The following is a 15,428-nucleotide window of genomic DNA, read 5'->3' on the forward strand; positions in this document are numbered from 1 at the left end:
TTCCACTCAGGGCCACCAGAGGGCGCGCTTTGCTGCTCCCTGCTGCTCTAGCAGTTGTCCTGCAGTTCCACTCGGCACAGGGGCCAGCTGTGCCACCCTGAGTGTTGGCACTTCTGCCAAAGTGTTGGCACCCTGGCCTCCTCGTGCACACTCTCCAAGGAGGGCAGAGAAGGGGTAGGTTGGATGGTGCAGAGCACTGCTCAAGCAGCTGCTTCACCCACCCCATGCATGGGCTGCACACTGTTCCCGACTGCAGAGTAGGACCGGCTGAGACAATGCAAGGAAGGACTCTGGGGAACTTTCCAGTGAGGGTGACACACCACAATGGGTAGGGCTTTGGACCAGTGGTTCTCACACCCGTAGCACCAGGACCCACTTTTTAGAATGAGAATCTGTTGGGACCCACTGGGAGTGACATCATCAAGCAGGAACATTAACTATCCTAGGCTGCAATCCTACCGCCACACACCTAGGAGTAAGCCCCAGTGACTACCATTGTTAAAAGCACAGTCTGTTAAAAGTACAGGTCTGTAACATTTCCTTCAATGCAGTCACATACTGTGGTAGCACCAAGTCTAATATATTAAAAATAAAATATTGAAATGAATGGGGACCCACCTGAAATTGGCTCATGACCCACCTAAGTGGGTCCCGACCCACCGTTCGAGAAACACTGCTTTGGATGATATGATTTCCTTTTGAGTTGCTACTCACCCTGAGCTTGGGGGGAGGAAGTTATGGAAATCCTGACTGTAGTAATCCAGTAAATTTTACTTATAAAATGTATATCCCATTTTTTCTCCAGAGAGGATCCAAGGCAGCTAACAATAATCAATTAAAAATGACCAAACAATCCACCCACAGCAGCAAACACACCACTGCAGGAAGTGGCAAAATAAAAGTAGAGTCATAACAACAAAAAGTGGAGTCTTTGGCCTATGCTGGAAGATAAGGCACCTGTCTTGCATCATGAGGCATGGAGTTCCTCATGAATGGACTCCTTTCCAAACCAGAGCGGCAGAACGTGCAGGTGGGCCTCCCTGAAAGATTGCACGGGGCAGGCAGACTGGTGGAAAAATGGCTCAAGGACAGGCTCTCTCCTTGGGGTGCTACAAGTTTTGTGCTGAGACTGTGAGGTGTTTGTCCTGATGACTAAAAAGCATACGCTTCCATTAGAAGCAACCCAATTCTGTAGAGATAGTAAAGCATTAGTTACTTTTTAATCTTGTACCCTTCTAGCTACCTTTAGCGGCCTGATGGAAAGAGCCGGCCTTACCTTATATTCTGGAAGAATGAGCCCCACAGCTGCAGTTCACACCATACACCGTGCACAAGGAAAAATTTACAAGGGGTCTGGAAAGTAGGTCCAACCTCTCAGTACTGTTGGACCTATGGAGGAGTTATGGGCATAGACATGACTTAAAAGGCCTACTTCTTGTGAGTGCTTGTGATGTCACTCTTACCACACACAGTGAAAACAGTAATGTTGTGTAGCTCCTGAAGATTGCAATTTAGTGCAGTCCAGCCACAAAAGCTTGCGCTGAAATCCTCTGGCTAATCTTTAAGGTGCCACACAACACTGTCATTTTTGCTGCAACAGATTAGCTTCTCGCTCCACCCCTCTGGAGGGGCCATGCTGTATTGCAGGGGTGTCCAAACTTTTTGGCAGGAGGGTCACATCATCTCTCTGACACTATGTCGGGGGCTGGGAAAAAAATTAATTTACATTTCAATTTTGAATAAATGTACACAAATCAATACAATCCATTAGAGATGGAACTTATATGAATGAATGAAGGCCTTGCAATACCTCAAGGCCTATAAAAGGCCTTGCACAAAGCAAGGCCTGCCTTTCCTTCACTGCTGATGCTGCAACACAGACATGAAACAACAAGCAGTGGAGGGAGCCCTTGTCCCACAGCTCATGCAAGTGGTCGAATTGTCGCCCTCAAGTTGAGAGCAGTTGCGCCAGGTCAGCAAGGGCTCCAGCAAGTCTCTGGAGGGCCAGAGTCTCATTGGAGATCGAGGGCTCCCTGTGAGCCGGATTGGGAGTCCTCGAGGACGAGGACCACAAGTGGCCCCCAGGCCAGGGTCTGGGCACCCCTGTTGTATTGTGGTTGGAGTGTTGGAGTGTTTAGTGTTGGACCCTAAACCCAAACAGTTCAGAGTCAGATTCTTATTGGGTTGGGCAACCTTGAGACAAATTCTTGTAGATCCAAGCGTAGGGGTTTTGATTCTTTTCTCTTTTCATCCTAGAAAAGCTGTTTTGTAATGTTGCATTTCTGACAGGTGAAATCGCTCTGTAGAGACTTATATGGTCTACAGACAGCCCAAGGTAGATCAGAAGGGTCATCCACTGCTCCAGTTCTTTGCCCATGTAGACAGATGGTTCTTCCAGGTTAACCCCTTCTGAACCTTTCTGGTGTGAAGAAGCCCAAAGGTGGCTTTTCCCTTGAGACATCAAGGTGCCCACAGACAGCCACAGTTACACATCAACTCATTCAGTGTATCTCAGTACATGCCAGGAGAACAACTCCATCTCCATTTTTGAAAAACAGAGACTATTGATAAGTTGCCCAGCAGAGCAGAACAAGCAAATACTGTCTCTGCCCCAGTGCGTTTGACTTGTGCAGTTGAAACAAGCAGACAGCAAAGGGATCTCATGAACAGATACAGCAGGGAGTGTGATGGCACCACCGTGTGGTGGAATAAGCTTGATCTCTGTCGCTTTGCTTTCAGCCCAAATTCACTAAACAAGGTACTTGATCTGATCTGTCTTACTCAGAAAGGGGCAGGGTTGATGCACCAGCCAAAGGTTTCCAGAAGCACTGCTGGCCACATTCCCACCCCCCCACCCCCGGTTCCATCCAGGAGTGCTCCCCAACTGCAAACCTGATCTGGAGGGGAAGTGCTGCCCTTGAAAGAAGAAGCTGGACACCCAGGTCCAAGTCAGCTCTGAGTGACCACCACCACCACCGCCGCCGCCTCCATCTTGCCTGGATTATTACATCCAGCCCACTGCTGAGTGCAGAGCCTCTGCTGCCTCCCTGGGACCAGGAAAAAGAGAGGTGGGGCAGGGCATCCTCAGCATGCCAAGAACACCTCCAAGCAAACCTCTCTAGATAATCTCTCCCAGCAGCTTCACAGCATGGGAGACCAAGATGGGACTCCAAAGGCAGGGGGTGGTGGTCAAAGAGTTTTGTCCCAGCACCACCTCCTGGGATGTTCCCTTCCCCAGGGAACAGGGCTACCCAACCCAGCACAGAAGACTACCATGGCCAACGATGTGCTTTCCTCAACATCTGGTCAGGTGGGCTCCGGAGAACTCAAGACAATGCATTATTTTTGGTTACTCCTCATAGAGGTACATCAGGATTGTGGGTTGGTTGGTTTGTTTAATGCCTGATGCTTTCCCAGCGTCTCTCCAAAGGGAGTCGTGCTTTTGCAGGCAGTGTCTGGAAACATTGACAGAAGAAGGCACTTTGACAGGGAAACAGAGACACAATTAAATGACAACAGAGCGTTGTCTATTTTGGTATGATGTCTGCAGAGGGTATTTTTTCTTCTCTCTTTCACGCATCTCTCCGCTGTGTAAGAAAATTAAGCTTCCTGGTACAGCAGCCAGACTGTCAGGACAGAGTGCTGCAAGAGAAGCAGCAGCAACAGATTCCATCTCATTCACTCTGGCCATAAATTAAACACATTTTCCTTCTCTCATCAGCCTCACCCCACCCCACCCCACGCTCCCTCACAATTAAAAACCTGATTCTATTTAAAACAACAAAGATGTAGCCATTGCTGCAACAACAGCTAAGATGGAGTGTTTTTGTTCACTTTGCCTTCTAGAAAATTGTGTCACCAGCTCCTGCGACAGCAGTTGATAAGGAGACAGAGCGTGGCTCTCGTTGCCCAGGCAGCCATCAAGGGCAACCTTGCTCTGCAATGATTTCCTAGGGCTAGAAATATCTCTGTGGAGAGTGGTGTGGCCCAATCAGCATTCCCAGAATGATACCCCAATTCCAAGATCTTTTTTGGTCCAATGGCAGCCTCTGTCACCTCCAGGAGTGCAGTTTCACCCTGCAAGCTGGTCCATGTCCAAGAATTCTCCTCCACACTCTTCAGGCACTTTTATGCTGCACCTCCATGCTGTATAATCCAGGCTGGTCCAAGACCCTCCTGGGAACTTGAGGCAGTGCGCCAAATGCTATCCCCCCCTTATCTGGTGACGCACTACCCTCTGCCCCTTCCACTCCCTGGCTTCCAAAAGGAAGAGGAGCAGAACGGAACTGAAGAGGGAGGAGTTCCACTTCATCCCTACTTCCTTTTCTAATCCAGGGACTAGGGGTAGGAGCAGTGTAGGCAAGTAGGCAGACACACCAACTGGTTGCTGAGGTATACACCTTGGTCAGCATCATGGACGGACGCTGTGAATAGCTGTCATGGCTCCACTCGGAACAACTGCTTCTGGAGTGTGTGTGTGTGTGTGTGTGTGTGGGAGGTGCTATTGAGCCATAATAACTATGAGCCCAGGCTCAGCTCCCAAGATCAAGCTAGAGCCTGGGCCTGTCAGCAAGGAGACCCCACAGCCAGCACACGTTGAGCCTGAGAACAACGTGAGAAGTTGGTCCTTCAAACTGGGTCTTACAGCTGCCATGCTTCCCACCGAAGGAAGAAGGGCAGCTACATTAAAACCAAATGGGGAGACTTCTCTACACGTGGGATGAGTACGACCCTGTGGCTCTTGTCCACAGGAGATTTGCAGCTTATCAGAGTGATTCGTGGTCACGTTCTAAAGTTTGGATCTGGAGAGGGGGCAGGTGGGAGCAGAAAAGACAGCCCAGGACTGGGCTCCGGTCTTGGGTCATTTTCTCTTGTGCAGCCAGGCTCCACCACCCTTAAATATGGCATCCGAGAGCTTCACCACACAGCCCAGTCTCTGCTGCTGCTTCTACGGCTTGCTCAGCTCTCCCATAGAATCAGAAGCATGAAAGAGGGTCAGGGTCAGAGCCACAACTGCAGAGGTTCACATCTCCACCCTGAGTTGCCCAAAGTGAATCTTGTTTTCAGACCAGAGCTGGTCCAAGACCCTCCTGAAGACCTGAGGCAGTGTGCTAAATGCTGCCCCCATCCTCTATTGTTCCCAATCCCCTAGCCTGGAAAAGGGAGGGGGATGGAAATGTGGAGAAAGGGTGGGCTAGAATGTTAGAGACACTGGTATGAAACTCAGGTCCTCCCCATTCTGGTCTGTTCCCCTTTTGCTTTCCCTCTCCATGAAGTGGGGGGGGGGGAGCATAATTGTGAATGAACAGAGATGGATGAGCCCAACCAATCTGTGGCTAAGGCAACCCCCTCAATTGGCTTCATGGATGGGCCAGCCATGAGTTAGAGGACCACATCCGAGTTGTTCACAGCTATAGTTTGGGCATTCCTCTTGCCCCAAGCAGGGACCTTCCAGCAAGTTCAGTTACCAGTAGTACTTAAATGTACATGGTGAACTGGTTTAAATGCCCATTGCTCTCTAAATGCAAAGCAGTACAGATAGCTCTTGCACAGCTGCAAGAGTCCCTGTGATCTGCTCATGTTGGAGGCAACCAATTGAACACGCAACGTGAACGGCTTAAAAATAGACCTGCACAGTGATGATTACTTCCACCGCTTGCTTCACTTCTGCTGGCCTTGATCCTTTTAAGGCTCCAGAAGTTGGATAAGCTCTCAGGATCAGAGCCACAACTGCTGAGGTTCAATGCCTCCACCCTGAGTGGTCCTCAGATCTACTCAGCTTCAGAAAATAATAATAATAATAATAAACTTTATTTATATCCCGCCCTTCTCCCTAAAAGGGACCCAGGGCGGCTTACAACATGTTAAAAACAGATTAAAAACATAAATTAACCACAGAAAAGCACACTCTTGTGTGTTTGGTAGAGGCTAGAAAATTTGTGGAATAAATGCTCTGATCTCTTAGGGATGAGGAATGGGGCTCTGACCAGCAGTTGGATTAAAAGGTACATAATAGCACTGCTTGTACTATTTTTCCATGAGTACTTCATTAGTGGCGATGCAGCATGTTTTTCCACATGCCCCAGATATGGATATTAGGAGCAGGCTTTTTGAGCAATTGAAACTTATAGCTTCCCCACCCCCCACCCACCCAATAGTGCATTAGATACCACCACCACCATTATCACTGAGAGTGAGGATTCAGGAGTCAACCTGGCCAGGCGGGTCTTTGGACAGTGCCTGACCCCTGCACCACCACTCCTGGGAAAGCAGCACAAACCAGTACTCACATTGCAGGCTGTGGTGCAAGGAGGAGAGCTCAATCTCAGTCATGATTCCACTGAGTCTGGATGAAAAGTGCTACTGATGAATTCCGGGCTCACCACCTAAAGAAAGGGCCTCACAAACTGACCCGAGCCCTTGTAGAAAGGCCAGAGTGACCAGAAGGGGAGCTCTGCCTGTAGAGGAAAAAGGACACACACACACATATGTTTAAGGGCAACAGATTTCTCTCCAACACAATAAGCTTTCTACAAGGAGGAAATTTCTTTTTGAGGAGAGCCTTGGTCAGATGAGCCCCCTCCCACAACCTGGAGCAGCCAAACCAACTTCAACACGAAAAGGAACAAGAGATCCTAACTGGAGCATCGCATTGAGATGGAATAATTCTCTTGCAAGTTTTCTCCAAAGAAAAAAACATCTACCAAGAGATACAACCAAGGTTGTTTAAAGGTATCTGGTGGTGGTAATGTCACAGGAGGCCAGTTCTCCAGGCTGTTTTAAAAAGGCATGACGTTTTTACACTTTATAATGAATACCTCTGTCAAGATCTGGCAGGCTTGGAACAGCCTGTGTAGATAAAACCTTTCTTAAGTTGCTTATAAACAGCTGCACACATCTAAGGTTGCCTCTCTTTCTTGGGCCATGGCCAGTTGCTCCAGTGCAGTGTTTCTTAGTGTTTATCCCCTGCCGTACCACTCTGCATAGTTCACCTACTGGAAGTATCACCATTGCCACTGCCACCATTACATCATTGCCAGATACTTCCAGGTAACTGGAAGTGCCACTACAAACACTGGTAAGAGGCTCAGAGCAGACAGGGGGCTTTTTCAAACAGGCAAGAAACGCACACTGGAGCTGTGCCCATGGAGCCGAGCCTTCTACCACTGTTTGTCGCATTGTGTTGCCGGTCTCACTTCTGGGCAGCAGGCATTTGGGGTCCTGGACATACCACCAGACACCACCTCAAGTACCACCAGTGATACCTATACCACTGGTTGAGAAACACTGCTCTAAGGCTTTCAACAAGGACTTTTTGGTAGGTATATTCTGAAGAATCTTCACTTAGTGTTAAAAAGGATGTCAAAAATGGTCCAATTACTGCTGCTGTGACTTTGTGCTGCAGGCCCTAAGTAAGAGAGGTGATCCAAAGGCAGGGATACTGGGGAAGAGTTTGTGTGTCCACTCTCTCTTCCCACTCATTCTTAGGGCTTTGTGGGTGTGTGCCTGAAGAGGAAGGGCAAAGGGACAATTGAGTCATGACAGCTTCTCTGTCCCCCATGCAACTGAATGGAGTTTTGTCCTCTCCCCCCCCCCCACACAACAGTTGTGCATGTAACAACTGATAAACACAAAACCTTCCTGCCACATCCCCAGGTCCAAACCAGGGTTAACTGGAACCTCCCTCGTAGCTGGCTGGTATGGAGGATCCCAATTGACAAAGAGAGCCTATCCGTTTGAATTTCTGCCATCGTAGACTTCTAAGCAGCAATTGCATCTCAATTTGCAGATATGGTTAAAGAGTGTAAGATGCAATAAAATCACAGAAGCCAATTCAGAACATCAGTATGAGCAAAGTGACGTGCATGCCTGTTAAAGGTCGTAGAAACAGTATGCCTTAGACTGGACATTTACCCATCGAGTTAGAGGGGTCTTGTGATTCAAAATGGCTTACCATTTGGCCCCAAATCCTGAATTTTAACCTGTCCACTTAATACCCTGATAAATTATCTGAAATGTATGGATTAATGGCAGGATTTTTTTTGTCTTGGGAAGGCGTCATACAACCTTCAATCAGTCTATATATGCAGTTTTGGTAATACAGAATTACAATTTAATAATTTCTTCACATTTGTTTTTACAATAATCAGATGGCACATACTAACAAAACAATTAACTGATTAAAAAAAATTATGAACGTTTCACATCAACAGAATTAAGACAAAATATAAATCTTTTCTACTTACAATCATTCTACAGATATTATATTAACCAAAAATCACAAATCTGTCCCACGATATAAATGTTTAGTTGTTACAGAACATACAGAAAACCATTTTTATATAAAATTCTGCTTCTGTCTTCAGTTTTAGACTTCACCATTAACTCAAATTATCTATGCAGGATGTTTTTGGGTACATGACTAAGGCACCAACAGTACAAAGCAAATACAAAGCAAAGAAGTTTTTCTTTAGGAGTGCTCCACACTTAAAACAGCACAAGAAAAGGCAACAATAGTAAGCATTCAACTTTTGAACGTTTGTTCTGGGTTCACAAGGTTCATCGTGCTGTTCGATTTCTCCCAATAGTCTGTCTCATTTCTGATCAAAGCACGTCCAACAATCCCAATTGCGAAAATGGCTTCCAACTCCTGTGCACCTCCCATTACTGTAGTGTTTTTTTCAGTTTCAGACAAATCATCTTTAAAGCATAAACCTATTTCAAACTCATGTTAAAAGGAGTTCTTGGACTTAAAACTGCAATACTTACAAAAATACTTTCCCTTAAAATGTGGGATTGCTTCAAAACATTGCTTTATAAATATAGAAATACTATGCAAGGGACTAAAGTCACGTGGACATTTTTCATCTGAGCCATTTAAACATTGATTAATCAGACACCAGGCCACGTATTAAAAGCTCACAGGAATCAGACTATCCATAAGAGTACAAATCCCAACTGTAGTTTCTCTGCAGAAAGCTTGGACAGGGTAGAAATATACCTTAGTAAAGCACGTGGCCTGGGAGGAGCCACAGTGCTGTGACAGAAGACAGGGTTTGCATATGCAAGAGGTCCTGGGTACAATCCCTAGCATAGTTTAAGTGACCAACCTGGTAACAGGGTTAGGAAACACATACACAAGCGCGCGCTCTTCACCTGAGACCCTAAAGAACCACCACCAGCGGCAGCTGACGGGGTCAGACGGACCAATACTCCAACTAGGTGTATGGTGGTCTCATACTTAAACATGCTACAGTTTGAATATACTGTATTGCCCTCTATTAACTCCACCAAAGTTCCACCACAAGGCTCCCCCTGTATGGCTTTAGGAAAAATTTAGGTCTCAAAACAGTACCAGCTTGGAGGCCAGAGTTTTGTTCACACCACTGTGAGCTTGATGGGTCTTGTTATGTTAAGACTGGAACCAGGACTGGCTCAAGTCTCCCTAGCACCTGACAAGGCACACCAAATGCTGCTCCTTCTTAGCCAGTGGTGTACCAGCTAAGCACTCCTCCTGCCCTCTGGATCTGAAAAGGAAGTGTGGAGGAGAGAAGAGAGGTGAATTAGAGTGCCACTCTACCTGACCACTCTCCTCTTCTCTGCCTTTTCTCTTCCTCTTCAAGTCCAAGGAGTGGAATGCTTGGCAGTGTGGTGCCAGCTAAATGGAGAATGAGCGCACAGGCAGGCTATTTGTATCTTGACTGATTAATATGCATAGTATCCAAGCTAAATAAGAATCTCATACAGCAACCCTTGAATATGCACATTCATCACTCAGCATCAGTCACAATAGATGCGACCTTGATGTCAAAGATCAATGAATAAGCTTTTTGCAGCAATTTTCAGAAACAGTATGTAGAAAGACAGAATAGGTAAGAAATAAAGAAGTCAACCATGTACTAAAGCACTGGCCATTGTAAGCATGTTTTAAAATGGTTTTCCTGTCCTGCTGATCAGGGCTGGTAGTCCAAACACAAGAGCATTCAATAACTGCAGTTCATGGTTTCATGCCCAAAGGTTTCCACAACAAGGGCTTCACACGCACCAGATATGAAACGGGTAGGCCCATGGCTGGTGCAGAGATGTAAACTGAAAGGTCAGGTTATACTACAAAAAGTTTAACTAGTCAACAACTAAATGCAAGGAGCTGGAAGCTGCTAAGGGCACAATCCTAACCAGGTCTACTCAGAAGTAAGTCCTATTTTATTCAATTGGGCTTACTCTCAGTAAAGTGCAGTTAGGATTGCATCCAAAATCTCTTTCTTAATGCTTTGGCATTACATCACTGGAGTTTTCCTAACAGTCATCTTTCAAAACTCACCACACTCATTTCGTAACACTCAAGCTATGGTGTGGGCTTTCTGGTGAGATGTGACATGCAGGGAGACCACCACCACCACCACCAGTTTCCACACTAGTACAAACAGTCAAGTGCAAGATCACAGGAAAACCAGCATAACTGCCAAGAGTCACTGTCGCAGTTTTCCAACAGTTTGCCCAACATGTAGGTAGAGTACAATGGACAAGAGGTAATAGAAAATGCCCTTTGACAATAAACACCTGTATCATTTGCATCTTTTTAGATTGTGAGCCCTTTTGGGACAGGGAGCCATTTAGTTATTTGATTTTTCTCTGTAAACCGCTTTGTGAACTTTTAGTTGAAAAGCGGTATATAAATACTGTTAATAATAATAATAATAATAATAAGAGTTAGTTTTAGCAGCCTATTGACTTTAGTAAGAAAGAGTTAGAATTGTGTCCTGTAAGCGCCCTTACACACTGGGCCCCAATCCAGTCAAAGCTACTTGGGACACAACCTGCAGCCCTGAAGATCGTTAACTAGGACGCAAGTCCCAAGTAAACATGCACAGGATTGCACAGACGTCCTGCTGAACTTAATTCCCATTAGCTTCAAAAATGGAATTCAGCAATGCCTAACTTGAGCTGGATCTGAGCCTGGGACCATAATCCAATGTTAGTTGGGAGTAAGTTGTAAACCTGCAAAATGCAGGACTGCCACTAGGCTTTCTAAATAATATTGAAAAACACGAGTGCCATACACTGACAAGGATCCCTCAATACTACAGTAGCCAAACAAGTCAGAGGTTCACCTAAATGCCTTACCAAAGAGCAAATCAAACTATTTGAAAGGTTAATGTAAAGATACAAGTTTAAAATTTATTTATTTTTATTAATTACAAGTGCATTTTTGTCCATATTAGTCAGCAGTCTTTATACAATCCATTCTTGACTGCTGCCAAACAACAACAGAGCAGAGAAATGAACAGCTGAAACCATCTCCCCCCTACCCCTTTTTCCTCCTAAGCTATTTGTTGGATAGAAATTCATTTAACACAAGTTGGAGGTAACTTTTCAATCTTGGAGGTAACTTTAAGCATGTGGCACTGAGACAATCATCTTTGCACAGAAAGCTTTTTAACAGTCATGCGAGGGCACAGTAATTATCTGAAACAAGGCAAATTTCTCACCACGGAGCAGTGGGGAAAGCAGAGGAGGCACCGCACTGGAACAGAACACCTAGAAAACTCCACATTATACAATTTCAGAAACAAATACTTGAAAAGCTGTCCTTAAAGAGAGAGTTTGGATGAAACCTGATTTAGGGACAACTTGGTTGCAGTCGTGTGTGCTGGTCCCTGCAAATTCTGGGTCATTTTTTGACCAATCAATAGTTTGGATTTGAGAGCAAATCACAGGCAGATTGCGCAGGACAAATTAAAGATGCTGGCAGGCTGTAGGAGCAAAGTTATGTGCCTAACACCACAATCCTAAGCATGTCTTTTCAGAAGTAAGTTGCACTGAGTTGGTGGGGCTTACTCCCAGGTGAGTATGTACAGGATTGTGGCCCACCTTTCTCATTTAAAGATGCAGTGTACCTTTTTCAGAGCCCTCCACATAATGTTCAAAGGTCATTAAAGGTATCTGAAACATTTTGCTGGTATCCAGTAAGTGGGCAGAGCTTAAAATAAACCACATGATCTCTCTGCTTCCTAATATGCACTATTTGGGTAATTCTGCAATGCTTCTGAGTGTTCAGCGTATTTCAAATGCCTTATCCCGGTGTAGTTCTTACAACTACCCTATCAGGCAAGGATTCTCCCCATATTGCAGGTAGGGAGCTGAGGCAGGAAAGAGTGACTCTCCTAGGACTGCCTCGTGAGCTTCTGGCAAAGGAGAGACAAAAACCCACAGGGGTCCTGATTTGCTGTTCAGTCTCCTGGCCGCTGTGCCACAGGTGCCTTTCCCAAAACACTTGTGCTCCTGCATGGGTGCCTTCCACAAAACAAATTACCAAATATGCAACTCTGTCTCAAATTATTCTAATGAGCTGCTACTTTTCTGCATGACATCCTGAAACCATGACAGACAGTAAGAAGATTGGAAGTACCATTCCTTTCAAAATTGCACAAGTACCTATGATCAGGGGTGGAATGGGGGGAGCAGAGCACATTTGTTTTCTGTTGAGTTAAAACACAAGCAAGATTTCCAGATCCTCTTCTACTGAAATGCCCTGCATTCACTTGTACATATAAAAGAAGAAATCCAACAAGTGCAATGGCAAAATTTATTTTAACATAACCTTTGCTGTTCATCAGCTGATCTGTACTGTACAAGTTAATAAGCTATTACTATTTTAAAGAAGTGCAAAGGATGCATGTGTGTGCAACTGATGCAAAGTGCCTGAAAATGGTAGCTCCCCCCCCCCCCCAACACAATGCCACTACCAGGCCAGAAAATTAAACAGCCCAAAGTGTAAAAGATTTTGCCAGCCATTTTCCCATTTAAAGCCAGAAACAACACTGCATTTTTCAAATAAGAAAGGAGGCAGTTTCAACATGTTGCCAGCAGAAGGTGGGTTTGAAAGGACAGCACTGCAGAAAGGTCAGTAATGGGAATGTTACACACAAAAATATCAGGAACATTTTTTTTCAGGCATAAATAAAGAATCCATTGAAAGCACTGAAGCCGGAACTAGCAGAAATGACCCTCCTGAATGGCTTGAAGTGGTTAGTGGAGAAGCTGAGAGGGGCCACCAGGCATGGCCACAGATAAAGAACCAGGAAGAAAACATCTATATGGAGTATGCCCAGCCCTTTAACGCCTTTATCCTAAAAAAACAGAAGAGCAAACAAGTTTTAGCAAAGGACTAAGCGCACATCCACCAATCAAGAGAAAGTTATATTGTGTAGCTGAGACTGATGTGTCTAATTTTCAATCACAGCTCCTAATCACAGATTATTCAGTGACAGCAGCAGCAGAGTCCTGCCTGCCTTCTCTCCTATAGCTGGAAGGAATTTCCATAACATCTGCCGGAGGATGAAGCAGGTCCATAATCAAGACAGCACATCAAAATATACTTGCTACTTTCATCCCATTACCTCTACAAAAGCTACTGTCCTAGTTGAGTTGATCAATTACCTTTTAGATCTAGATGAAGCTATTGTATTGACACACAGAGAGAGGGCTCTACGCCAAAGACTTTTTCTAATACGATTAACACCAAATTATTGTGCAACAGCCAGTAACATTATTCACACTGGTCACAACCTACAGCAGGGGTGCTCAATAGGTGGATCGCGATCTACCGGTAGATTGCGAGGCAAAATGAGTAAATCGCGGAGTGCCGACTCCCCCCCCCCCTTTAGGTGCCTCTGGGAGGAAACGCCAGGAGTAAAGCCCATTGTACTCAATGGGGCTTACTCCCAGGTAAGTGTGGCTAGGATTGCAGCCTCACAGCCTAATCCTAGGCATGTCTACTCAGGAGTAAGTCCTGTTATACTCAGTGGGGCTCAAGGTACACCAACATACATTGTACACATAAATGTTGTATGTTATGATGCCGCGAACATTGTAAAAAAAACTCTGGTAGATCTCCGGGCCTTGCTGGGTTTCAAAGTAGCTCTCGAGCCAAAAAAGTGTGAGCACCCCTGAACTACAGTATACAATGCTGAGAGCTCTATGCTGAGGACTACAAGAAAGGAGATTTCGATTAGACATCCGGAAAAAATTCCTGACAGTAAGGGCGATTTGGCAGTGGAACAGATTGCCGAGAGAGGTGGTGGACTCTCCCTCACTAGAGATATTCAAGCAGAGGCTCGACAAGCACCTGTTGGAGATGCTCTAGGAGGATTTCCTGCCCCTTAGGCCCCTTCCAACTCTGTGATTCTATCAACATCAGGCAATTAAAGCAGCTTGTTATTCCACTACACTTAAATACAATGGATGGTATTCTAGAAAAATCAGTCATGGCTACGTTCCATTGAAATTAATGCAACTTGTTAGTCATGACTAAAGTGATCGAAAAGTTTCAGTAGTGTTTAGTCAGGATTCACTGTCTTGGGATACAACTCAATATTTTTGAGGGGAGAGGGAACCTGCAGAAGAAAAGTCCTAGATCAACTCCATTTGATAACTAACCAAGTAAGTGCCTGCTAGCCTGCCTACCTAACCAGGCTGAAAGAGAATGCCTGCTAGCCTGCCAGTGAAGAAGCAACACATGATAGAACACAGAAGAAGCAGGGACACAACATCCTTTCCATTTGATTGCTATTCTCCTAAAGTTACACAGCCTTAGGAGAGCTACTGACTGACTTCACCTCATGGAAAAGGAGTATACCACATACAAATTTGTCATTAAACAGTGAGATTAAGTGGAAGACCCATCCACACTCTTCCCTACCTCTGAAAACTACACTTGGTAGGGGCTGGGTGCATTCAGCAATTCTGTGCAATTCGGAATTAGACACCAGGTATAGCATTCAGAATCTCACAACTCAACCCTTTCATTCTAACCCCCCCCCCAAAAGCAAAAGTGTAACCCTTGCAATGGTGGAGGGAAAAAAAGCTTGAAGTGGTCATCCACTTTCTGGGACAACCCCAGAATGGCAGGGGCAGAGAGTCCTGTGCTCTGGACACCACTTCTCTTCACTAGCAGGGGCAGAATACATTGTGCAAAACAAGCATGAGCTTATTTCATCTCACCCTGTCAAGCTTGGTTGGTCCAGCATTCATGGCCAAATAGATACAGTGCTGCTGCCACATACTCAAGCCACAGAAGCCCACACATTCAGAAGAGAATTCTTTATGCTCATTTAAAGAAGTTTGTGCCTTTCTGAAGTGAACACTTTCACCACTGAACTTTCGGTGAGCAAACAGTTATATCTTTTCAAAGCAAGTGATCAATTCCCACACCGGCTGAGCCTGGGTGCCTGGATTTAGCCCAGCTGGTCAACATCAAATGAATTATCCTTCCTTCCACTATTTATTAATTCAGCTGAAAATTCAAAGTTAACAAAAATGACTGCAAAGGACTTGTCTGACTTCAAATTCACTGGCAAATGATAACCAACTCTACATAAAGCAGGGCTTTTCTTTTCTTGTTTTTCCAAGTACCACAAGTGAGTGGC

At 45.3% G+C, this 15,428-nt stretch overlaps 1 protein-coding gene across 2 annotated transcripts in view; it reads right to left on the reverse strand.

The window, feature by feature from the left end:
* Positions 1 to 6,260: 6,260 nt before the first annotated feature.
* Positions 6,261 to 15,428, reverse strand: part of MAPK1 (mitogen-activated protein kinase 1) — a 36,240-nt gene continuing 27,072 nt past the window's right edge. Inside the window, exon 9 of one of the 2 annotated variants that reach the window (XM_066609539.1) lies at positions 6,261 to 6,458. The gene's annotated coding sequence lies outside the window, so the exon portion shown is untranslated. Of the gene's footprint in view, positions 6,459 to 11,152; positions 13,131 to 15,428 lie in introns of those variants that run through there. The other variant, XM_066609537.1, reaches the window with a different exon arrangement.

Source organism: Tiliqua scincoides, chromosome 14 (assembly GCF_035046505.1).
Source record: "Tiliqua scincoides isolate rTilSci1 chromosome 14, rTilSci1.hap2, whole genome shotgun sequence".
Taxonomy (NCBI): Eukaryota; Metazoa; Chordata; class Lepidosauria; order Squamata; family Scincidae; genus Tiliqua; species Tiliqua scincoides.